Below are 26,583 nucleotides of genomic sequence, written 5' to 3' on the forward strand. Positions count from 1 at the left end.
CTATGCAATGCTCATTACATCCCTTATTTATCTTGAACTTTCAATACCATCATTTTACTAATAATTTCATAAGTAAGGTAAAAAGCCTGTGTTATATCTATGCAATAGATAACTACAATCGATTGGATCAGGGATTGGCAGACTGTGATCCACAGACCTTACTGCCTGTTTTTGTAAATTTTTATTGGAACATAGTCATACCAATTTGTTTACTTATTGTCTGTAGCTGCTTCCTTGCTCCCATGATAGCACTGAGTAGTTGTCAAAGAAACAATATGGCTCACAGAATCTAAAATATTTACTATATGGCCCTTTTCAGAAAAATGATGACCCTTAGATTAGAGGAATAAGATTAAGATTTTATCAGCAATGTTTAGTCATCTCTGCATTATTTACAGTAGAGAACTTCCTGGGGGGAAATATCATGTGTATCATATTCAACTTAGTATACAAAATATTAATTTAAAGCTATGCAACAGATTTTGTTAAAAGCACTTGAGAATTTATACATCTAAATGAGTGCAGTTTTTGGTAGTACATCAAATTATATATTCTCAATGGTGAAAACACATTTGTCTTTTAATGATAAATTTAAATTTTGGAAGCATTCACAATTTTCTCAGAGCCAACGTAACAAAATATTGTGTTTGACAGTAGGCAGTATAGTTTTGGTGTGAAAATATAGAGAAATGGTACTTGTTTCCTTATGCGGCATATAATTTGACTCTAAAGGTGATATCACAAATGTAGTTATAAATATTTTGAACAAAAAGCATTAGGGAGATTAGTGTGTTGTTTATCAATGTTAAAAATCTTGGGGCCGGGCGCGGTGGCTCAAGCCTGTAATCCCAGCACTTTGGGAGGCCGAGACGGGCGGATCACGAGGTCAGGAGATCGAGACCATCCTGACTAACACGGTGAAACCCCGTCTCTACTAAAAATACAAAAAACTAGCCGGGCGAGGTAGCGGGCGCCTGTAGTCCCAGCTACTCAGGAGGCTGAGGCAGGAGAATGGCGTGAACCCAGGAGGCGGAGCTTGCAGTGAGCTGAGATCTGGCCACTGCACTCCAGCCTGGGTGACAGAACGAGACTCCGTCTCAAAAAAAAAAAAAAAAAAAAATCTCAACATTGCTGCACCCAAGAATTTAGAGTCAAATTTGGTGTAAACATGGGATATAAACATAAAGTTCATGGTGTCATCTGTGATATCATATCATATAATTTTGCATGTCAACATTCATCCTGAATCTATTTTTTTTCCTAATAAACATTTGGATCAAAAAGGAAAAAATAATCATTGAATGGTCAAATAAATTTGCTGAAATAAATTAATTAATATGCAGTCTTGTCCACCATGAATTATAGAGCATATAACATTTTTAATGTTCAACAAAACTGACAATTGATTCTTATTCTGTTCAGGCACAATGACATTACATGTTTTAACCACATTGGTTGTGAAAACATGTGTCGGCTTGAACATAATTTCTTAGGAATGTGAGGGTATTAAATATTGCCTTGCAGATGCTCACAAAATATGTACCCATTTTTGCCATATGGGAGAGACAAATGAAAGTCTTCAAGGATCAACAAGAGAAAAACAAACCACCCCATATGCAGATTAAACTAAGTGCTAACTTGGGATAATATCCTCTTTTGAAGTGTCAAGAATGTTAAGGAAGTTTTAAAAAGTAATCTATGAATATACAGTGGCAAGAGCAACAGAAAACAAATTCTCTTATTTTGAAATAAATGGATAGACAATCTGTTCTTATGTTTAAAAAATATTAAGCCATGTTGCAAGGGATACCATGCTGATTGTCTGTGATGAATTAAAATCTTCTTTCCAACAAACAGAGGATATTTCCTCAGTTCTACCAATGATATTTAACTTTGTGCATATTAATATGCAAAAAAACCTAAGATAATATGCCAATATATATGTTTTTTCAGTATAAGAAACTACTAAGCACCCAAAGGAAAATTAAATACCCAGTCTCCTGCAAATGACTGTAGGATACGTAAGAGTAGCTAATGGTGATATTAATGCTATATAATACAATTCAAAATTAGTATTTCTTCTCTTTCCATCACCCAAATTGGCTTCATTTCCGTATTTAAAATTCACAATAAGTGGCATCAACATGAATGGAGTTGGCCTGTTGAGTCACTTAGACTCCTTTCTTACCCCCAATAACCAATCAGTCACCAAATCCTACAGATCATATCTGATGACTGTATCTTTCTTGCCTTGCTCCTTACCTTTTTTCCCACTGCTTTTAAGTCAAGATTATCAACACAGCTTATACAATTTACTTACCATGACTACAAGTCCTTGCATATTTTTTACCCTTTCACTGGACCACAGATGTACATAATTAAATTAATACTATTCCTCTTTTCGTGACTCATTTTATCATTTTTCCATATGAGCAGTACTGCTATAAAAATACCTGTATTTGTCTACCATTGCATACACACAAGAATTTTGGGGGAGAGGGTATGTACCCCAAATTAAAATTGCCTGGATATAGTGTGAGTGTGTTAAATTTTACAAAATGTGTTTGAGAGTGTACACATCTAAGTAAGTGCAGTCTTCTCTGGTGCATCCATTTATATACTCTCAATGGTGAAAACACATTTGCTCTTTAATGGTGAATTTAAATTTTGAAAGCGTCCAAAATTTCTTTAGGAACAAATATGACTGAATATTGTCACAAAATCATGCTATTTTTTAAAGATGGTTGTACTAATTTACATTCCGACCAGAAATACATAAGATACCTTTGATCCCCATCTGCTACAACACTTGATATTGTCAAACTTTTTAATCTTTTCCAAGTAAATGAAATAAAAAATATTTTTATCATAATCTGTATGCCTCTGCTAACTATTGAGATAGACTATCTCCTCCTATTCTCTCTAGCTATGGCCCATCCCACCTCTGATATAACCACAAAATGCACATGTACAGATGCACATTTACACCCAGTCACAATCACACACTTACATTTTTCACTTACATATAAACATTTTGTGTCTTCCATTTCTTGGATGTTTTCTTTTTCTGATTCCATCTGTGTCTGATTTAACTGCACAACTATGTGCATGCCACAAAATTTTTCTAATTCTTTTATTATAGCATTTGTATTAGTCAGGGTTCTCTAGAGGAACAAGACAAATAGGATGGATGTACATATTAAAGACAGTTTATTAAGGAGTACTGACTCACATGATCACAAGGTGAAGTCCCACAATAGATTGTTTGCAAGCCGAGGAGCAAGGAAGCCAGTCTGAGTCCCCAAACCTCAAAACTATGGAAGCTGACAGTGCAGCCTTCAGTGTGTAGCTGAAGGCCCAAAAGACCCTAGCAAACCACTGGTGTAGGTCCAAGAGCTCAAAAGCTGAAAAACTTGGAGTCTGTTGTTCAAGGGCAGGAAGCATCCAGCACAGGAGAAAGATGGAGGCCAAAAGACTTAGCCAGTCTAGTCCTTCCACATTCCTCTGCCTGCTTTCATCCTAGCCACACTGGCAGCTGGTTAAATGGTATCCACCCAGATTGAAGGTTTGTCTGCCTCTTCCAGTCCACTGACTCAAATGTTAATCTCCTTTGGCAATACCCTCACAGACACACCCAGTAATAAGACTTTGTATCTTTCAATCCAGTCAAGTTGACACTCAGTATTAACCATGACAGCATTTATGATAGAAATGCTATCTAATGGACATTTACTTGTTTGAATTCCCCAACCTGGACCCACGAAATCAGAGACTATGTATCTCACATACCAGTGTATCCCCAATGTATAAAGATTCACTGCTACATTTATACTCTCTTGATCCAGCTCCTTGGATTATTCATTTAATAATTTCACAAATACTTTTGAGCCCTTGAGAGAGAGACAGAAGTTATAAAGAAAATCAAAAGGATATTTGCTAGAATAACAGCAGTAGTTGCTCCTTTAGAAAGAGCAATAAAGGATATCCTCTCTGACGAAGTGACATTTGAGCTTAGATATTAGTAATGAGAAATAGGGCTGATGTTTATTTCTTTAAATGTTAATTGAAGAAATCTCTGATTCTAGTTTGGTTAGTGCTCCTGATGAAATTGCCAATTCCATGCCAAGGATGCTACCTCCAGACATTTTCCAATGTACTACATCCTACATATTGCCACAGTGGTGCTAGATTCTGTGCACAGGAGAGGAAAAAAGTCTACCCTACTGGATTAAGGACCTACCCTATTCTGGTGATATCTCATTTTAACTAGTTACATCGACTGGCCCACTTCCTTTGTCCCCTATATATATACCCTTGAACTCATCAAAATATTCACCAAAGATGTCATTTACTTCAGTTACTCTCCTCTGTTCATTTTCTCCTGCAGCCAACTTACAAAATGTCAACAACAACAGCAAAATCTCTCTTTTCAGGAAAATTTCTGTGTAATTCACATTCTTTGTTTACAAACCTAAGACACTAATAATACCTGTCCTTCCCTAAAAATAACCTTCAAGAACAAACTCTGCCACAATGAAGAGACTGCATAGAATTTGAACTTAGAAAGATCTGGATTCAAAGCCTTACTTCACTTACTGCTGTGGTATTCAAAAAGATAAAGCAATTTAATAGATTTAGTTACCCATTAACCTTCAATGGAATATAATTATTAGGTTTCAGACTGGCAAGTTTATGCCTTAAAAGTAATCCCAGGTCAGCTGTATCAGAAAAGAGCAGATGCCCAATACCCACTCTTATGGATTCTGTGTTATAGGATAAAGTTTAGAAATCTCAAGCAAGCAAATGTGTTCTTGGTCATGTACACTAAAGCTTGAGAACTTCTGGTCTCTGACAACAAGAACAAGCTGATTTAAGACAAACATCAATGTCTTCGTCTCCTAGGGCTACCGTAACAAAGTACTACAAATTGAATAGCTTAAAAGGACCGAAATTTATTATCTTATAGTTCTGTATGCTAGAAGTCAAAATGAAGATTTCATAGGGTTGGTTCTCTCTGAGAGTTCTGAGAGAGAATCTGTTCCATGCCTCATTTTTGGCTTCTGGTGACAGCCACAAACCTTGGGATCTCTTGGTTTGTGAACACGTCACTTCAGTCTCTGTCTCCATCTTCACACAGGATTCTCCCTATGTGTCTTTCTCTTTTCTTCTTCTAAGAACACCAGCCACATTGCATTAAGGGACTACCTTATTTCCTTATGACCTCATCTGAACTAATTACACCTACCAACAACCTGTTTACAAACAAGGTTACATTCTGAGGTACTGGAGGTTAGAACATTGCATTATTCAGGGCTTTCCAGAGAAACAGAACCAACAGTAGATAGATAGATAGATAGATAGATAGATAGATAGATAGATAGATAGACAGACAGACAGACAGACAGACATTTATTATGAGAACTGGGCACATGTGATTATGGAGGCCAAAAAGTTCAATAGTACATCATTTGCAAGCTAGAGAACCAGGAAAACTGGTGGTGTAATTCACTCCTGGTGTGCATGATTGAGAACCACTGGGGTCCAGAGTCTGGAGGCCTCAGAACCAGGAGCTCCAATGTTTGAAAACAGGAGAAGATGGATGTCTGAGCTAAAGAAGAAACATACAGAATTCATTCTTCATGTTTTGTATTCTCAGGCCCTCAAAGAATTGGATGATGTTCTGCCACATTAGTGAGGGTGGAAACTTCTTTACACAGTCTATGGATTCAAATGCTAATGTCTTCTGAAAGCACTCTCACAGAGACTCCAAGAAATAGTGTTTTACCACCTATCTGGGCATTCCTCAGCTTGGTGAAATTGATGTGTAAAATTAACCCTTTTGGATTTCAACAAATATTTGTTAGGGGACGAAATTCCAACCAGTAACAAAGAACAACTGCATCTACAGCCAAGGGCTCCCCCACATGATATGCATCATAATCTTCCAGTAAGGGTCCTGGTCATGCACTATGGCCCCTAAATCAGGATTATCAAAGCTATAGACCTGGTCCTGGGTTTTTAAGTAACTTTCAGAAACATGTTTAAAAATCACTAAATGCATATGCTAATGATATACTAGTGTTTCTATGGCAATGGCTTGTGATATTTATAATGTATTAAAAGACTTTCTTAACATTAAAACTCTGTGTAAAACAAAATACCAAGTTTTGAGTTAACCAAGCAGTATTAAGTAATACTGGTAGTAGGTTGCTTTGCAACAGAAAGAAATAAAAATAATAATTTCATCTGAAAATGATGTATTTTATAATGAATTTCTATCTCTATTACATTTTTCACATGCCCCTTTTTTTGTATTGTATTAATCTTTATTCTCTTTTCTGTATATGTTTACATTTCTTTTTCTTTTGTAGCATCATAAATTTTTTCACAATTATGTTTTCATCTTAACAAATTTATGCTGAGTACTAACTATATATTTGGTTTTGTGCTAAAAGCTGAAGTAACAATGTCCTTTAAAACTCAGTCTCAGCCCAGAAGAAATTCTTAGTTTACCAGAAGAGAGACACATAGAACCTTAAAAAAAAAGAGAAAGAAAGAAAGAAAAAGAAAAGAGAAAGTAAAACAACTACTGTGAAATTTGAAAGAAGGTACTTCCAAAAATTTAATGTGCACATGAATCAACTTGGGAACTTGTTAAAAATAAATTTTGATTCAGTAAATTTGAGGTGGAGCCTGTGATTCTTCACCTCTAACAAGTTCCTAGGTGATGCTTCTGGCTAGTGATTTATGCTTTGTGGAAGAACTTGATCGGGAATAAAATGAAGATGCATGTAAAATGCTAATGGAACACAGATGGGGACAAAATTATTGCTGTATCCATCTTAAGGCTTAATGTTTAAGGAGTGTTGCAAAGAAGAAGCTCTAGATTTTGGGCTTCAAATATCACAATGAATTAAATGCCTAATGTATTAGTCTGTTCTCATGCTGCTAATAAAGACATAGCCAACATCGAATAATTTGTAAAGGAAAGAGGTTTAGTGGACTCACAGTTCCACATGGCTGGAGAGGCCTCACAATCATGGCAGAAGGCGAAGGATGAGCAAAGTCACATCTTACGTGACAACAGGCAAGAAAGCATGTGCAGGAGAACTCGCATTTATGAAACCATTAGGGTCAGGGACAGTGGCTCACGCCTGTAACCTCAGTACTTTGGGAGGCCAGGCTGAGTGGATCACCTGAGGTCAGGAGTTGGAGACCATCCTGGCCAACATGGTGAAACCCCATTAATATTAACAATGCAAAACTCAGCCAGGTATCATGGCGGGTGCCTGTAGTCCCAGCTACTCAGGAGGCCAAGGCAAATTGTTTGAACCCAGGAGATGGAGGTTGCAGTGAGCTGAAATAGCACCACTGCACTCCAGCCTGGGCGATAGATCAAGACTCCATCACAGAAAATAATAATAGTAATAATAATAATAATAATAATAAATAAATAAATATATCTCATGAGACTTATTCACCATCACGAAAAGAGCACAGTAAAGACCCACTGGCATGATTCAGTTACCTCCTACCGGGTCCCTCCCGTGACACGTGGAAATTATGGGAGCTACAGTTCAAAATGAGATTTGGGTAGGGACGCAGCCAAATAATATCATTCTGCCCCTGGCACCTGCCAAATCTCATATCCTCACATTTCAAAACCAGTCATGCCTTTCCAACAGTCCTCCAAAGTCTTAACTCATTTCAGCATTAACTCAAAATTCCAAGTCCAAAGTCTATCTGAGACAAGGCAAGTGCCTTTGCCTATGAGCCTGTAAAATCAAAAACAAGTTAGTTACTTCCTAGATACAATGGGGGTACAGGCATTGGGTAAATACACCCCTTCCAAATGGGAGAAATTGGCCACAATGAAGGGCTACAGGCCCCATGAGAGTCTGAAATTCAATGAGGCAGTAAAATCTTAAAGCTTTAAAATGGCCTCACATCCAGGTCATGCTAAAGCAAGAGGCGTGTTCCCATGGGCTTGGGCAGCTCCAACCCTGTACCCATTGTACCCTGTAAGGGTACAATGCCCCCTCCTGGCTGCTTTCACAGGCTGGCATTGAGTGTCTGCAGCTTTTCCAGATGCACAGCACAAGCTGTCAATGGATCTACCACTCTGGGGTCTGGAGGACGGTGGCGCTCTTCTCACAGCTCCACTAGGAAGTGCCCCAGTGGGGACTCCGTGTGGTGGCTCCAATCCCACATTTCCCCTCCCTACTGCCCTAGCAGAGGTTCTCCGTGGGGGTCTTACCACTGCAGCAAATGTCTTCCTGGACATTCAGGAGTTTCTGTCATCCTCTGAAATCTAGGTAGAGGTTCTCAAACCTCAGTTCTTGACTTCTGTGCACCCACAGACTCAACACCATGTGGAAGCTGCCAAGGATTGGTGCTTGTGCTCTCTGAAGCCATGGCTTGAGCTATACCTTGGCCCTTTTTAGGTACAGCTGGAGAAGCTGGGACACAGGGCACCAAGTCCCTAGGCTGCACAGAGTAGGAGGGTCCTGGGCCTGACCCATGAAACTATTTTTTTCTCCTAAGCCTCCTGGCTTGTAATGGGAGGGCCTGCTACAAAGGTCTCTGACATGTCCTGAAGACATTTTCCTTATTGTTTTGGTGATTAACATTTGGCTCCTTGTTAATTATGCAAATATCTTAGGCCTGCATGAATTACTCCCCAGAAAATGGGTTTTTCTTTTCTACTGCATTGTCAGTCTGTGAATTTTTCAAATATTTATGCTCTGTTTCCTCTTGAACACATTGTCACTTGGAAATTTCTTCCACCAGATACCATATATCAAGTCCAAAGTTCCACAGATCTCTAGGGCAGGGACAAAATGCCAACAGTCTCTTTGCATAGCAAGAGTGATCTTATTCCAGTTCCCAAAAAAGTTCCTCATCTCCATCTGAGACCACTTCAGTCTGAACTTTATTGTCTGTATCACTATCAGCATTTTTGTCAAAGTCTTTCAAAAAGTCTCTAGGAAGTTCCAAATTTCCCCACATCTTCCTAAGCTCTCCAAACTGTTCTAACCTCTGTTTGTTACCTTTCAATGTCACTTCCACATTTCAGGTATCTTTACAACATCACCCCACTCTATTGGTACCAATTTACTCTACTCGTCTGTTCTCATGCTGCTAATAAAGATATATCAGAGACTGGGTGATTTAAAAAGGAAATAAGTTTAATAGACTCCCAGTTCCATATGGCTGGAAAGGCTTCACAATCATGGCAGAAAGAGGAGGAGCAAAGTCACGTTTTACATGGCAGCAGGCAACAGAGCATGTGCAGGGGAACTCCCCTTTATAAAACCATCAGATCTCATGAGACTTAATCACTATCATGAGAACAGCATGGGAAAGACCCGCCCCCATATTCAATTGCCTCCCACCGGTCTCTCTCAAAACACAGAGGAATTATGGGAGCTACAATTCAAGATGAGATTTGGGTGGGGACACAGACAAACCATATCATCCAGTAAGAAAAATAATATTTTTAGCAATGACAATGGAACAAGTAAAGGTTCAGATATAAAGAATAATAACCAATAATAAGTGTGCTTAAACCAGTGCTTTTCAAAATGCACTTGTTAAAAGAGCATTTTGTTGGATCATCCTCCAGGCACATAATCATTTAGAATTTATGAGATTAGGGCATGTGGATCTTTCTCCTTAACTATCCCAACTCCTTCTTCTCCCTTTGCCATCTTTATTTTGGGCTAGGGTTTTGCATACCTGTAGAAGGGAGAAAAAACATGTTCTGAGGGTATCTTTGCACACAACCTAGGGTCAAGTGGTGAGGAGCCTTTCTGTGCCTTGTCCAGAAATGTGGATTTTATTTTTCAAAAGCAGTATTCAATTTTTGGATTCTTTGTTCATATTTAAAAAACAATTGAATATACCTTCATATATTTGTCATCATTTAGTTAAAATATATGTAACTATAGTTATATGCTTATACTATTGCATTTTAAATCACAGTAAAAGACAAAAACATTGGCATTAAGTACAGATAAAATAAATGATATAAACTGTATTTAAAGTATATTTTAAAATATCTTCATATCATCAAATATCATTTCTTAGGACACAATATATATTTAAGGTGAGGTTTGTTGACTATAGTGACAAACCTGAAATGTTTGAAATGCTGTAGTTATTTGAAGTACATTTTTGATAATGTTGATTTATAAGGCTTACATTTTATAAAATATTATAGCAATGTTTTTCCTTTAAGCCTTGAAATAAAATTGATTGTCAGATTACCAAAACATATATGATCATTATTGTTAGTATTATTATTTTTTGAGACAGAGTCTCACTCTGTCATTCAGGCTGGAGTGCAATGGCATGATCACGGCTCGGCTCACTGCAGCTTTAATCTCCTGGGCTCAAGTGGTCCTCCCACCTCAACTTCCCAAATAGCTGAGATTGTAGGCATGTGCCACCATGGCCTGCTAGTTTTTGGTGCATATATTTCTGTAGAGACAGGGTTTCACCATGTTTCCCAGGCTAAACTCAAACTCCTGGACTCAAGTGATCGGCCTGCCTTGGCCTCCGTAAGTGTTGGGATTACAGGCATGAGCCACTGTGCCTGGCCTAAAACGTACGTTGTTGATAGTATCCATAGTCACCAGATTCTTGAGAATTTTTATTGTGTTAAAGTATTTTTTTATTAGGTAAGAGTTTGATGAGTTAAGCCTACAAAATGTAAACTTTACATTCATGTAACTGGGCAGTCATAAATTGAAATATTTAATAATGTGCTAGAAGACAACAAAACTATGTGCTCTTGTCAAACTCTCCCTGGAGTAAAACTCTTTTTCTTCCCTGGGATGCCTCATTACCACGGGGACCTATGGACAAGAAGTACCTTTGTCAATTCATATATTAAATGCATGTGTTTCTGTGTGTGTGTGTGTGTGTCTGAGTGTGTTTGGAACTAAATATAGACAAAATAGAAGCTCTAACATTCTAGTCAATACAATAGTCACTGTAGATTAATTCTTCCCAATCCACTGCCAAATGTATAACTACTCTCTTACAAGCTATGCCCTGGCTCCAGAATTTTCTAAGGAGCTTCAGAAAAAAAAATAAAAATTCCTTTGCCCTGTGCCTACCTACTATATAAGAATCTCTTAGTATAAGCAGAGCCTTAGAATATGTACTTCTTCAAAACAACCAAGCTGACTCTGAAGTCACCCAAGGATTACATATAACTGTAGATGAAAGACCCTTAGAATTTTGTAAGTAAGGGGGCATATAAGTAAGATGATCAAAATTATTTGAACTCGAAGTGCAAAATATAGACTTCATAAACAGTGCTGGAGGTAAGAAGACCCGTGGGTAATTGTGAAGGTATCAACTTGTAACTGATAAAGTTCTGGATATTAACTTACGAATGTCCCAATAGTGACCCATTTTAATCTTCAATTCTAAATTACACTGGCACATTAATTTTAATTATCTTAAAATTTTTGTCAATATAAGCATGATTTTCATTATAAATCCTAATCGCTGTGGTGTTTACGGTAAGCCAAAGGTACTAAAAGCTGCATTAGAAACAACTCTTTGTGTTCTCACTCTCTCTCTCTAATAACAGCTGAAGAAAGAAAAAGGCAGAGAGTAAACCCGAGGTTTTAGATTCATTAAGACTCCCCCATGCATCCAACTCAACTTTTTATATTATAATAGGAAATGTTTATATCCCAATGGCTTACACAGTGAAATAATTTACAGCTGACATTGGTTGCCAGCTTTATGATAATTTTAATGAAATATTCTCCAGTTCCTCCAAATATAAAGAATGTTTAAAGTGTAAGATAATGCTCAACAATTGAGAGGATATAACCAACAAGGGAGAAATGATGCAGTAATAACCAAACTGAATTGTTGTAATGTGACTGTTCTTTTCTAACAGCCTTATTCACTCCTTTTTATGCTGTGGATAAACTATCTTACATAGTAGTGAATAAGTAATAATGGTTCATATCCCAGCTGTGAGCAGTTTTGTGGTTAGTAAAAGAGGGAGCAGCCAGGGATTTTCAATCTCAAATAACATTGTATATGACAAGTGAAACTTTAGTAATTTGCAGTGAATAATTTGATATAAGAAGAACAGAAAACTCGCTATGTGGCTCAATTTTTTTTTTTACATAAAATTGGATCTGTGTTTCAAACCTGAGGTTTGGGAATTTAATAAGTTAGGGAATTTAACCTAGCTATCTCACTTATGATATTAGGCAAGTTGCTTAACTTCCCCAAATCTTGGTTATTCCCACCTGTAAAGTAGGTGATTGAATGATATCATTGTATGTGAATCACATAGAACATTGTGGTAGATAGAATTTGGTTACAGCCTCTTCCCCAGTTCTGACTCCTCTTCTTCCCATTTTCTCATCTTTAAAAGTTGCAGTGCCTAGGTGCAGGGCTTTTCTCTTCTCTTTCTACACAATCTCCCTAGAAAATCTCTTCTTGTCTTTGGTTTGAAATACTGCAGGTAGGCTGGTGGTTCCCAGGCTTATATCTCCAACACAAACTTTTCTCTTACTCGAATTCTGACTTGGCTCATCAAACAATGACAACTGTCTACTCAACAACTCCCCTTAAACGTCTGATGGACATCACCCACATCACACGTTCAAAACTGAGCTCTACCTTATTTACCTTCTTCCCAAACCAGTCATCTGCTGTTCCTCCAGTTTACCCTACATCAACAAATCAGATAAATCCTCTTCTCTTACAACTCATGTGCAATCCATGAGCAAACTCTGTCATCTCAACTTTCAAATCATCCATGCTCCAACCAAATTTTCAACATTGTGCTGTTTCCATCATCGTCCAAAACATTGCTATTTCTCACTTGTATTGTTGAAATAGCTTTCTAATTGGACGTTTTGCTTTTATATTTGCCCTGCTTCAGTCTTTTCCCTGTTTAGCAGTCAGTAATTCTTTCAGAATATGTCAGATAAATGCCACTTACTTGCTTGCCTTATGCTGCAGAGCATGATCCAACTACAGGCTGTGACTTTCATGGTGCTGGTCTCCTTCTGACCTCATCCCCTACTACTTGCTCTTTGCTCGCTCACTTTCATTCCAACAGTGAAAATTGAACAAGCTTCCATCTGAAGGCTTTACAGATTCGGTGGGGGGGGGGCGGCGGGGGGGGAGGGCCTCTTTTATAAATCTGGGATGTGGCTGCTTGGGCAGCCATGGGTGGGCTATTTGGGATAGCAAAACCCATATTTGTTCTCATCCTCAAAAAGTCTAACTTGGAATTTTTTACAGGATGGAAGAATGTTTTTCAGCAGCAAGAGAGGGCAAGCTTCAATGTGTTATATGCAAGTTACTGGTTGTGTTTGTTAGTGTATAACTGAGCAAAATAAATCTCATGCCCAAAACAACATGGGAGGAAACTACACATGAGCATGGATATGTGGAGGTGCAGTGTCTTGGTGGCACTACTGTAACATTTTAATTATTTTCTTGCTGCTGTAACAAGTTACACAAACTTGGTGACAAAACAACTCAAATGTATTATTTTATGGTTATTGAGGTCCAAAATGAGTCTTAGGGGACTAACATTAATGTATCAAAGAGCAATGTTCCTTCTGGAGGAAGAATCTGTTTCCAGGGAAGAATTTGTGTCCTTGTCTTATTCACATTCTGGAGGTCACATACATTCATCCATAGGCTTGTGGCCCCTTCTTTCATCTTCAAAGCATATCACTCCAACCTCTGTTTCTCTCATTACGTCCCATCTTTTGACCTCAAACCTCCTTTCTCTTTCTTATGAGAAGTCTTATGATCACATTGGACTCATCTAAATAATTCAGAATATGTGTCCCATATAAAGATTCTTGATCAAATATACAAGTCCCTTTTGCCATATAAAGCAATATATTCTCAACTTCCAGAGATTAGGATATGGCAATATTTAGGAACTACTACACCTACCACATAATGTGGTAGAGCATGAAAAAAAGTTCTGTCACAGAATGGATATCTCTTAGATGTTTGTTGAATGAATGAGCAGTTATGAAGTAAACTTGTTTTTAAATTTTTTTATGGCATATGTATATATATTGCGAGCATAAGGAAAATTTCATGCTTTACAGTGCAAATGGTACAATAAAATTGTATTGAGTTTTGTGCAATAAAACAGTTGCAAATATTATATAATACTAACTAATGTATGATGTGTTAGTATAAGAATGTTACTTGTGTTAACTCATTTGATTTTTTTCAACAATATAACAAGGTAGATATTAACAGTATCCACCACTTGTTTACAAATACACTGAAGCACAAATTAGTTAAATGATTTGCTTATTATCACATATTTACTAGGCAGAGGAGTCATGAATGAAATCCAGGCAGTTAGCTTCAGATGTGGCTACATTAATTATTGAGTGATAGATTCCCGAAACAAACAAACAAACAAAATTCTGGACAATAAAGAAGAAAACAATGACATTTAATTAGAATTATTAGAAAGACTTCTTTGGGTTAGAGTTATTTATATTTAGACATATTTTAAGATAAATAATTATTTCAAGTAGATAAAATAGTCTTGAGTGATGAGGGATACTTAACATTCCTGGTTGACTGGAGCATCTGAAATATTTCCATGCAGGAGAAATTAAGCTAAGAAGATAGGATGAGAACATGTTATGGGAGAACTTGATGAAGTAAGATATCTGCCAAATTTGGCAAACAATGAAAAACCTAACTAGGGGAATAATCTGATTAAATTGTCTTTTCAAAATCTGATGTAGCGATGGCATACAGGATAGCCTAGGGTACTGGCAGTTTCCAGTGACAAAATGAAGCATTTTGCACAATTTCGGATAAATTGTCATTTATATGAATTAATGTGAATAAGTAAAAATGAAAAGAGACAGATGAAAGAGACTTGAGGAATTTAGAGTTCACATAATTTTCAGCTTTGTGAATTTTCTATCTATTGTTAAGAAAAATCTAAAAATGCCTGATTTTTAAATTTCACATCAGTTTGTTATTTATTTTTTTCAATTATTTTCAAATATTAGCCAAGCACTTACTGTGTAACATACACTCTTCCAGTTATTGAAGATTCATTAATAAAAAGACAAAGGCCCTGAAGTGAAAGAGGGGCCACACATAAATAAATAATTTTAGTGTTATTAAAATATAATCATGATTATTTCCTTCATAATAATAGTGGTGTTGAGATATAGCTATTCTTTTCATGGAAAACAATAAGTTATAATTAAATGCATGGAATTACAAAACAGGTAGTTGAAAATGTCAAGAAAGGAACTGGAAATATAGATCTATACATGAAAAAAGAGACCAAAGTTAAAAATAAGGACTGGAATGCTGTAGAGTCAGGAGAGGTTAACTGTTAAAACAAACAGCCCTCAACTTTTGGTGACTTTCAATAACAATTTATTTATTTCTCATGGCTGAGTTCATGTTGTGAGTTCAATATCAGAAGGACAGGAGGTGAATAAGTTTAAGTTAACTTAGAGTCTGTTCTGCACAATTATTCAGGGATCTAAGCTACTTTCATCTAGCAGTCTCATTCTCTTCTAAGGCCTTGAAATCCTTTACTGGATGAATTGCATAAATCGAGTAGCCAGGAAAGAAAAAGCTTGTGAAAGGTGTATGGGATGTTTTAGGTGACAGGTTTGGAAGTGGTGTACATAATTTCCAACAGAGCTTCATGAATTCAACTCAGATTCCCTCAGGGTACGTAGGGAAATGCACTTTAGCTGTGCATGATCAAGACAAAAATAATCTATTGCTGAAGATGTAGTACAGTGTCTATGCTGCAGGTGGCATTTGCAGATATTGAAAGCTGAAGATACTAAAATGGAGGAGAACTACTGTTATATGACTGACTATAGAGAAGATACATAATATTACAGCCTTGGTGAACCCCTCAATTCAGAGAGCTGTTGCAGGAAACAACAACAAAGAAAACAAAAGCACAATATGGGAGATATTGATATTATCTACTATGAAATCAAGGAAGAAAAAATTTTAATACTGGACAAAAGTGAAGCAATAGGTTGACAAGTGCAGATAATTTATACAAGTGAAAAATACATGCAGACATTAGATTTGCTAATAAGGAGCAATTTGGTGAATTCTGGTAGAAATTTTATAGTAGACTAATGACAACACAGAATCAATTGCATTTTGTTTCTATACTTATTAACTGTGAATTCTTCATTTGGATCCTACATATAGCATTAATCGGTTAGAGAGTTTTTAATTCAAATTAAGATATTTGTTGTTGTGATCACGTGCTTTGTGACTCAGTCTATTTATTGTTTTTTACATTTTCTAAAATCAGAATAAAATTGTATTCTTTCATTTATAAAAATGTTTAATAATATTAACCAGGTTTTCTAAACAGGATTGGAAAGAAAACTTTTACTTCTTTTTTTATTTTTTTATTTTTTTTGGCAAAGCTGTGAAAATGTGAGCATCTAATGGAATGTTTCTACTTCATTTCACTGTCATCTTTCTTCAGTAGTGAAGTACCAAAAAAGTACAGAAAAAAAATGATGTAGATGATTTTTATGATGTAACTGTCACAGTTTAGGTATCTCTGAACCCATCTCCACTCATCGTTTCTGTAGTTTGGCTATTTAATTCAACACAATATCCTTTTTGTTTGATATATTTCAAATTGGGTTTCTGGCCTTGAGTTGGATGCTAACATAGTCTTGATTTTTATATCAGAAATTTGAGAAATAAGTTCTAGTCTGCAAAATTTCTTTGGTGACAAAGGAAGATCAGAAAGAAGGAAAACTAGCAGAAATTAAGAGTTAAAAGAAAGCATGTGACCATGAAGATATGTTTATATATGTCTAAAGAGTCACACATATGACTAGGAAGACATGAAGAGGAAGAGAAAGAGGGTTTCCAATCCTTGTTGAATGCTCTGTTTCCTCATACTTCAAATGAAGGATCTTTTTTTGTTTTGTTGTGTTTTGTTTGGGTCTTTCCCTTTTTATTCTTTGAATTAATTGCAGTGCTTATCTTTCAATATGAATATGATAACTGTCATATATTTCTTTATGTGTTTTGATATATACCTAAGAAAACAGTTTTGTAGAAGGCTTTCTCATAATTCTTAGAAACTTACATGGTGATTTATAAGTACCATCTTGCACTAACATATATATGAACAATGCATACTTAATTAATTTTGAAGCTGTGTTATTAATATTTTATAATGGGTGATCCTGTTTTCTTTTTAAAATGTCAGTTGTCAACAGATTCTCTTTTACTAGAACTCTAACATATGAATATAAATATAATAATTTGCTATTTAAGTTAGCGAAGTTTTGTTGTTATTGTTTCAAAGGGAATATTGTGGAATATTGTATACATTTGGAGAAAAATATGCATACCTGAAATGTAATTATATTGTTACAAAATTGACTTAAATTTCCAGAAGGTTATTTGTCAATATGTCCTAAGAATCTGAAAAATTGTAACGGCTTTTGACAACAATTTTTCTTATAAAATCTATATAAAAACATAATATTGTAGATCAAGACTGAAGAAGAGATTTATGTATAAAGATGTGCATTGCAAAATTTTTATGTTAAAAAATTTTAAATAATATATACAATAGGATTGCCTTAAACATGTTATATTTATGAAACAAATATTATTTAACTATCAAAGTAATATTTAAAAGTGTTTATAGCATGATAAATATATATGTAAAATTGCAACTACAAAAAGATATTTTGAAAATTATACATTATGATATTATATTAAAATATATATTAATAAGGGAATTGAGGGAAATAGACCAAAATATACTTTCTTGTTTCTCTTCTTAAAAGTAAATTGTTTTTATACATATTAGAATCCTCATATAATTTAACCCGTTGACCTTATATCTGCTAGATCATTGCTGTGGCTCAGAGAGTAATATTGGATAAAACTGGAGATTCACTAGGGAAACAACAAATTTGAAAGAAAAAAATCTATCAGTTAATAAGTTATTTCCCCAGTTGATGATATGGAAATGAAATGAACTTTCTAACCTCCTCTTGGTTGAATAAACTGAACATAATAGAACCTCAAGGCTAGAAAGGGCAGTGGAGATGTCATGCATTTCATCCCCTGCTTCCTATAAACTGCCCCCAGAAAAAATGAGAATGTTTCCTATTTTTTTATTGTAATTCCCCAGAGAAAGCATTGCTGTAACTTCTCACTTTAAGCCTTTTCAATATTTCAAAGTTCTGTTAAGGAAAACTTATTTCTTTAACACCCAAGGCAAAAATATTAATAACTTTCTTCTTGGAGATTTAAATGTTCTAACCATCACCTTGAACTCTTTACACTCTTGATCATCATACCGTCATTTTTAAAAATTTTCTGCTTTAGTTAAAACAGTTGTATATCCTTCAACTTCTTCCAATATATGTTCTTTATAAGTCCATTAATTAACTCTGATCTCTTTTCTGAACAGTCTTCAATTTCTCCGCATGCCAGTTTATTTGTGCAAAACAGAACTGGTCAGAGTTCTCTTTCCTTATTTCCCAAACTCTAGGAATAACTCGAACTTTTTAACATAGTGTGACACTGAAATTTCTGTGAGTTATTTATAACCCTGGCAAATATTTTATTATTTTAAAATTTACTATCAGAGACAAGAGCAGTAGCATTCAATGAATACCATGATGTTTCTGTAGAAATATTATCTAATTCTTATTTCTTAGAGTAAGGCATACTTTTACTTTTTAGAAATATCAGAACTTTCTTTTTAAACTACTTGGCTACAGTAGCCTCCCAACCTACTAAAAGAACATCTACTTCAATTGCATATTCTTTCAATAATCAAATTTGTAAAAGGAACATTGTTTAAAATGAAAGTAAAATTTACAAGCATTAGCACTTTTTGCTCAAATATATTAATTCTAATATGACTAGTATTCTCTTTTTATTGGAAGGCCAAGGGCAGCGATTAATTTTCTATGATTTTTTATCATTAAAATGAAAGCTTTTGAACTTACAAAGATTTGCATTCTTGTGTATCTTAGTTGTATTAGTCAGGGGTCTCCAGAAAAAAAGTACCTGTAGGAGATTGCCTGTAATATAAATGTATATAAAATATATATGATTCCATATATATATAATTTATCATCTTATATACATATACATATATATTTGATTTATACATGGAGAATTGGCTCATATGATTACGGAGGCTGAGAAGCTCCACCAGCAGAGTCAATGGTGTAAATTCTAGTCTGAGGCCTAGAGAAAGCAGTTATAGCTCAGCTTAAGCAGTCAGGCAGAAGCAAAAGGGATGAATTTCTCCTTCCTCTATCTTCTGTTCTGTTCAGGTCTTCAATGGATTAGAAGAGGGCAGTCTTCTTTACTGAGTCCACCAAATCAAATGCTAATCTTATGTAGAAACACCCTCACAGACACACCCAGAAATAATACTTAATCTTCGTACCCCATGGCCACTAGAGTTGACATGCAAAATTAATCATAACACTAGTCATGATTATGTAACAGTGAAAATTGCTATATATCCAGTCTCTATAAGCTTGGGTATGAATAAACTTGTTACTTAACTTGAGCTTTCTACAGAAAAAGTTGTAATGTTTTTTGATGATTTATCACAAAATATATACCTTTTGATATGTTAATCAAGTAAGCATCTGGCCAATTAACCCAAAGGAAAAGAATACATGTGCTTTGAAAGTTAGTAATGAGAAGAATTGAATTTGTAAAGCAAGTAAGATCTATAACATTTATAAAGAATGGTGGTTCCATTATCCATCCACACCAAATTAATCTTACTCTTTACAATTTATAGAGCTTTATAAATCATTCAAATTTATCTAGTTATTGAGTTTGGTCACACAGTCACACTCCTAGGTATGTGTCTCCAGGTTATTTCTGTCTCTGTTTTATAAGAGTCATTGTCATTAAATGTGTCATTAAATGACTTGCTCAGGGCCACTCTGATCAGTTAGATTTGAATTTCTGATCTGCTTTTATATTCAGTTCAGTGGGGCCATGTTGCCTTTGCTTTAAGTAAATAAAATGTTATCTCAAGAGAACAAAAACAAATAAATAAAATATATTTATCATTCCAGATGAATCAATCCAATATTGAGTACATACGTCCATTTTTCTTTACTGTTTATACATTTTTATTTATTTAAACTAATTCTATTTATATCAAACATGTAATCATGCTAATAATTTTATCATTATATATGGAATATGAGATATCAACCATAATTGCTATTGGAGAAGAATGTTAGATTTCTTAAAAAATGTATACCTTTCTGAAAAAAATATAACATCCAACTTTCAAATTTAAGTTTCCTTAATTTTGAATTGTTTTTCTTTTAGTTCAACCTGGTTAAAACAGAAAATTTCTGTGGGTTCATTGTTAATTACCACATCTAAGACAGAACTGATAACCATTAGCCTATGTTCCCATTACAGGATTCCTTCAGTGTTGCTTCAGCAGCCAGAAATCTCTATGGCCATCGTCATCTCTGCCCAAGCCTTGTTTAGGGCCTGCTTGGGCTCACTCTGCCCACTTGGCCCAGCAGGCTGCACTTGGCTGATGCTTTGGCCCAGATACTGCACCTGCCATGGCTCCATGCTCAGCCCACAGCTGGACCAGGCATAGTGCTAGTGACTTCTGCCTTGGGCACCAGCATCTAGACAAAGGGAACGCAGTGACACCTGAAAACTTGGAGATGACAGCAATTGTGAAACCCCAAGGGGTGTTACAGCTCTTGCCTGAGGACTCCCAAGGTCTGAACCCCTAAGAGATGTTGCAGCTCTTCACTCCTGTAGCTCGGCAAGCAGGAGCGTGTTACAGTTCTCTTTCTTCCATAGTGTGGCAAGCAGGAGTGTGGTACAGCCCTTTTATTCCCACTGCCTGCAACCCAGTGGGTTCTGGGTTCTTGTACTGCCACCAAGAGGAATAAGGTGTGTGGACACCAGAGAGTGAATAAGGCAGAGAAGAATTTTTTTGAACGACAGAAGGATAGCTCTCAGCTGTGAAAGAGAGGATCCGATAGTGGGTAGCCCTTTGTGAGGCTGAGTCCAGGATTTATGGGCTTAGAATGGGTGAGTGCCTGCTGGTTGGTCCTTGGGTTGGCTTTGGAAAAAGCACCATTCAATTGATTTAAAGGCATCATTTGGAAGGAACCAACTGAGAGAGAGAAAGAGGGTGAGATGGGTATAGAAGTTCTCACTCTGGTCATAGACTCTATGTGGAACCAGCAGCTCGGTTTTCAGGCTTTAAATAGTCTTTGGCTTCAAGGTCTGGTTTCGCCAGGGACTTGTCTCTGTCTGCCTAGGAATTTGTCTGTCTCCTGTCACTATTACTCTCTATTTCCACTGCCTCTTCTCTTTAAAGAATTTATCGGTTCATGCTTTGCAACTAAATTATTGTGGATGCCTGCCTCTTATTCCTTCAGTTGGTTCTGAAAATCACTTCTAGATTAATATGTTGTAACACCTCTTTAATTTTATCACTTCCACATTCAAGTCTCTTGCTCACAGAATGAAGGCTTTCAGTGTTTTGTTGGTTGTGACATTCTTAACTGCTCTTATTCTTCATTTTGTAGGCCAATCTTTAGCAAAACTGTCAATCACATTCTTGGGCTTTTGACCTGTACACGTTTGTACTTCAGTACATTTGCCCTTGTCAATCCCTATTTTGCCTTTATGTCCACCTTCTCATCTCAAGCCCCACCTTGAAGTTCTGTACAGTTTTTAAAGCCTGGCTCAAAATTATAGACCACATTCTATATAAAATATCTTATGATAATGCTAGGTATAAGTGACTTCTTTCGTTTCTATAATCCCTGATCTCTTACAATTCTTCTGTTATGCCATGGGGAATGTAACTATATGTCTCGTTTCTTATAGTGGTGGTTCTCTTCTCTCCTTGTGTCATACATTGCTTCATTCTAGAGACATTTTAAACTCCTCGAGGATTCCTTACAGATAAAAACTAGGGATTTCACACCTACACTGATGTCTTGAATATAGTAACTAAAATTTTGTTTAATAGATATATCTATTATTTCTAAATAAATATATATAAAATATATCTATGATGGATAGATCAATAAACATATCCATTAAATATTACTGCTTTATACCAATTCAATTCACATTTATAGAAGCTTTATTTTGACCCAAGCATGTAAAATGCAGAAGTGATTTTCATAGGCCATGTACACTTAAGGAGTTTAGTCTGACAAAAGAGATTCAAGATTACATTAGAATGACAATAAAATGAGGCACTGATTTGTATTGGTGAATTCTGCTTGCATGGAGGAAAGAGTTATTGTCTTAGTCTTGGGTTCATAGGTGTTGTGATTTGATCTGAGTCAAAAGTTGAATACAATAAGGAAAATGTGGCATACAAAACATTTCACGAAGAAGGTGGGCAAAGAAACAAGAGAGTATGTGGTTACCAGTAAAGTGTAATGTTCATGTGCAGAAAGAGCTGGAAATGAGACACGTGGAGAGTAGGCAGTGGCCTCCCAATCTGAGCTAAAGTCCAGGAGTTGAAAGGTAAAGACTTGGCTCTCCTGGTCCCTCTTCCTCACCCTAACTGTGCATAGGTCAGTCCTTGTGGCAAATATTAGATGTTATTATTATTATTATTTTACTTCTTACTATTTTTTCCTCTCCTCATAAGCCATTACAAATTCCAGCGAGTAGAAGAAACATGAGCATATCACTTTATTATCAAAGCTTCAAACCAATAACTTTGCCAAGGATTCTAACAGAACCCTACCATTAATACATAAATTTGTCATTTATAGAAAAATAAAGCAAGCTAGGAAAATTAGAGTCCTAGAACATGGAGATTTCAAGAAGAATTAAGAGTATTTACCACAAAATTGAATATGGCTTCACTAAGAACACAGCTATTTGGGGAGAAGCAAGGATGGTAGGTCAAGGATCATGTTTTATGCAGTAGGTTTCTCACCTCTCTTACAGTCTTATACAATATTCTCCACATTAAAAACTGTATGTAGAAAAGGAGAGACATCAGAACAATTATTAGATGTTTTATAAAAATGAACCACAGGAAGTGGTATGGTGAAGACTGAAGCCAACAGGATTAAACGAACATGATTTTGAATTATAGTTCTACCAATTATCAAATGTAGAACCTAAGGAAGTAATTGAATATTAGTAATGCTTACTTTTATTATCTGAAATCACAGGAAAAACATTACATCCATTTCCTATGGTTGTTTGAAGACAAAACGAGACAATAAAAGGACAGAGCAGATTTTGGCACATAGTAAACGCTCAGTATATGTTGATTATGCTGATTGCAGATATTATTTGAAAGGACTGTTTCTGAAAATATGTTTTCTTAGTTATATCTCAGAATACTCTTCTTGAAATGTTAATTAAAAGCATACTATTTCTTCCTAACTTCTGATACAGTCTCATTATTTTCATATAATATCATTTATGTCTTTAAAAAATTCCTCCATTTTTGTATTATTACAAAGAAAATCAAATTTCTCGGCCGGGTGTGGTGGCTCAAGTCTGTAATCCCAGCACTTTGGGAGGCCGAGACGGGCGGATCACGAGGTCAGGAGATCGAGACCATCCTGGCTAACACGGTGAAACCCCGTCTCTACTGAAAAAAAAAAATACAAAAAACTAGCCAGGCGAGGTGGCGGGCGCCTGTAGTCCCAGCTACTCGGGAGGCTGAGGCAGGAGAATGGTGTGAACCTGGGAGGTGGAGCTTGCAGTGAACTGAGATCCGGACACTGCACTCCAGCCTGGGTGACAGAGCCAGATTACGTCTCAAAAAAAAAAAAGAAAATCAAATTTCTCATCAAAGTGGATTAGTTATTTCCAAAGCTACTATAAATATTTACTCTTAAACTCCTAACAAAACCTATAGTCACATTTATAATGAATAGACAAAAAAATAAAATCTGGTTATACTATATATTAATTCCATTTCTTTCTACATATATATATATATATATATTTATTTATTTATTTTTGAGACAAGTTCTCGCTCTATCACCCAGGCTGGAGTGTAGAGGCAGGATCACAGTTTGCTGCAGCTTTGACCTCCTGGGCTCAACCAATTCTCCCACCTCAGCCTCTGGAGCAGCTGGGACCACAGATACTATGCCACCACACCCAGCTAATTTTTATATATTTACTAGAGATGGGATTTCACAGTGTTGAACAGGCTGATCTGGAACTCCTGGGATCAAGCCATCCCCCTGCCTCAGCCTCCCAAAGTGCTGGGATTACAGATGTGAGCCACCACACCTGGCTGCATTTCTTCCTTTGATGGCTGAATTCTATCCATCAAATGCTTAATCTACCTAAGGCTTGAAAAATGCAATTTATGATTAATTGAAAGTATTATTATAGGGCCGTGAGCGGTGGCTCATGCCTGTAATACTAGCACTTTGGGAGACCAAGATGGGTGTATCACCTGTGGTCAGGATTTCAAGACCAATCTGGACAGCATGGCAAAACCCCATCTCTACTAAAAATACAAAACTTAGCCAGGCGTGGTGGTGGGGGTACCTATAATCCCAAGCTACTCGGGAGACTGAGGCAGGAGAATCGCTTGAACCCCTGGGGTGGGCAGACATTGCAGTGAACTGTGATCATGCCTCTACACTCCAGCCTGGGTGACAGAGGAAAACTCCGTCTCAAAAAAAAGTATTATTATAGTATTTAAATTTTAGAAAATGCAAAGATTAAATGAACCCACAAAAGAGATTTCTTGTGGTTGCAGTTGAATGAAAAGAATACTATCCCTTGCAATCTTTATTTTCTTTGACATAATCACCAGAGCCACCTTTGTTTTATTTGTTTATGGATTTTCAGTCTGTGAAATGCTAAAAAGAAGAACACAAAAAGGTTATCATGGTCATCATACACATGTGAATAATTAGATGTGACTGATTATAATAGCTCTGAGCAAATGCTTTAAAGTCTCTGCCTGTTGTATGAACTGTTTCCTCATATTTCATACTTTCCAACTGATAAAAGGCTTGCTCAAACTTTTCATTTTGGATGTGTGGATTCTATACTAATTCTATTTGTGTGTGTCTGGCTGTTCTAAATGGCTTTCTGGGAACTTTGGACCTAACAATGCTTTAATTGTATTTGCTTAGTTTTTGCCAGGATTTTTTTTTTTTATTTGTATCAGATGAGAAAAGAGAGGTTTAGATAAAGGCAATTGAAATAACTGAAAAATTTTGACTAAATAGCCTATTTTGATTACCTAAATGCCTCCTCTATGATAAATATACTGGGCTATTTGTCTAGAGAGCTGCATGATTTCAGCAGAGTTTAGTAAAAATTCTTTATGTTTATCTGTCAGTGAACATTCATTCAGAAAATGAATTTCCAGCAGTTAAAAACAGCATGATGCAGCCAGTCAACCTATCACAGCCGAAACCTAGATGAAGGAAAACATTACATGGCAAGTGGCACCACAACTGTTGAATAAAAATGACAAATAAAAAGGCTAATGAGAATTGAGTAGTTCATATCCTGAAACCTCTAAAACCACATTCATTATGCTAAGAAATTAACTAAATGCATTTTTTATTTTGTAATAGAAACTTGCACTTGGCTAATTGAAGCTTCCACTGCATCTCCCACAGAGCCCAAGAAGTATCAGTATGTGACTACTGAATGATGGACAATGAAATATATTAACAACATAAAAAAGAGAAAAGGGCAATTAGGTATCTGTTGAAGATTCTGAAATTTAAGTAGGAATATATGCCAGAAGAAACAATTATTTAATACCAGAGTTTTCAGACATACTTAGTATAGAAAACTTGGTAAAATTTTATAAAGGAGAGGACTGAAAGTAGAAAAAGAAAAAAATAGTTTTAAAATCTTTATATTCAAATAAAATAAATATATGGAATTAATTTGAAGTTATTAATAAAAACTGTTTATAAATAACATTTTATAATTCATTTCTGTGTCCCAACAAGTGTTACTTATTATTACAATCTTGTACTCATCTGCTATTCCTTGATGCTAACCTGTTTCTACACTGAAAGAAATAGAGTTCCAAGAGTTGTCTGCATCTTGGAACAGCAAAAATAAAGATAGGACAAGAAAACAGTCATTGCTAGACAATAAGAATACTTTCAGGGATGCAGAGCAGGACATTTAAAGGAGCTTCTCTGAACAAGGTGTGATCATCTAAGAATTAAATGTGAAAACAATAATTATTTGAAAACCCAAGAATCTATAACGATATTAAAATGTGTTAAAGAATGGTCATATACAAATGAATTTCAGGTCTTTATGCTTAACTCATTTTGATCAACATTTAAGTATCATTATACTTACTTGACAGTAAAGCTGTTACCCCATGTCTAGTTGGGGTAATAAAAATCTAAACAGGTGAAATCAAACAACAAAAACATTAGAGAAAGTGCAGATATTTATATTGAATGTTTTAAACCCATGGAAATACATTTCAACTATTGGTTCCACATTGGAAAAATGGCATCTTTAAGGTCCAAAGTTTTACTTGATTAAATT

The sequence above is a fragment of the Colobus angolensis genome, unplaced genomic scaffold (genome assembly GCF_000951035.1).
Source record: "Colobus angolensis palliatus isolate OR3802 unplaced genomic scaffold, Cang.pa_1.0 Scaffold455, whole genome shotgun sequence".
Lineage (NCBI taxonomy): Eukaryota > Metazoa > Chordata > Mammalia > Primates > Cercopithecidae > Colobus > Colobus angolensis.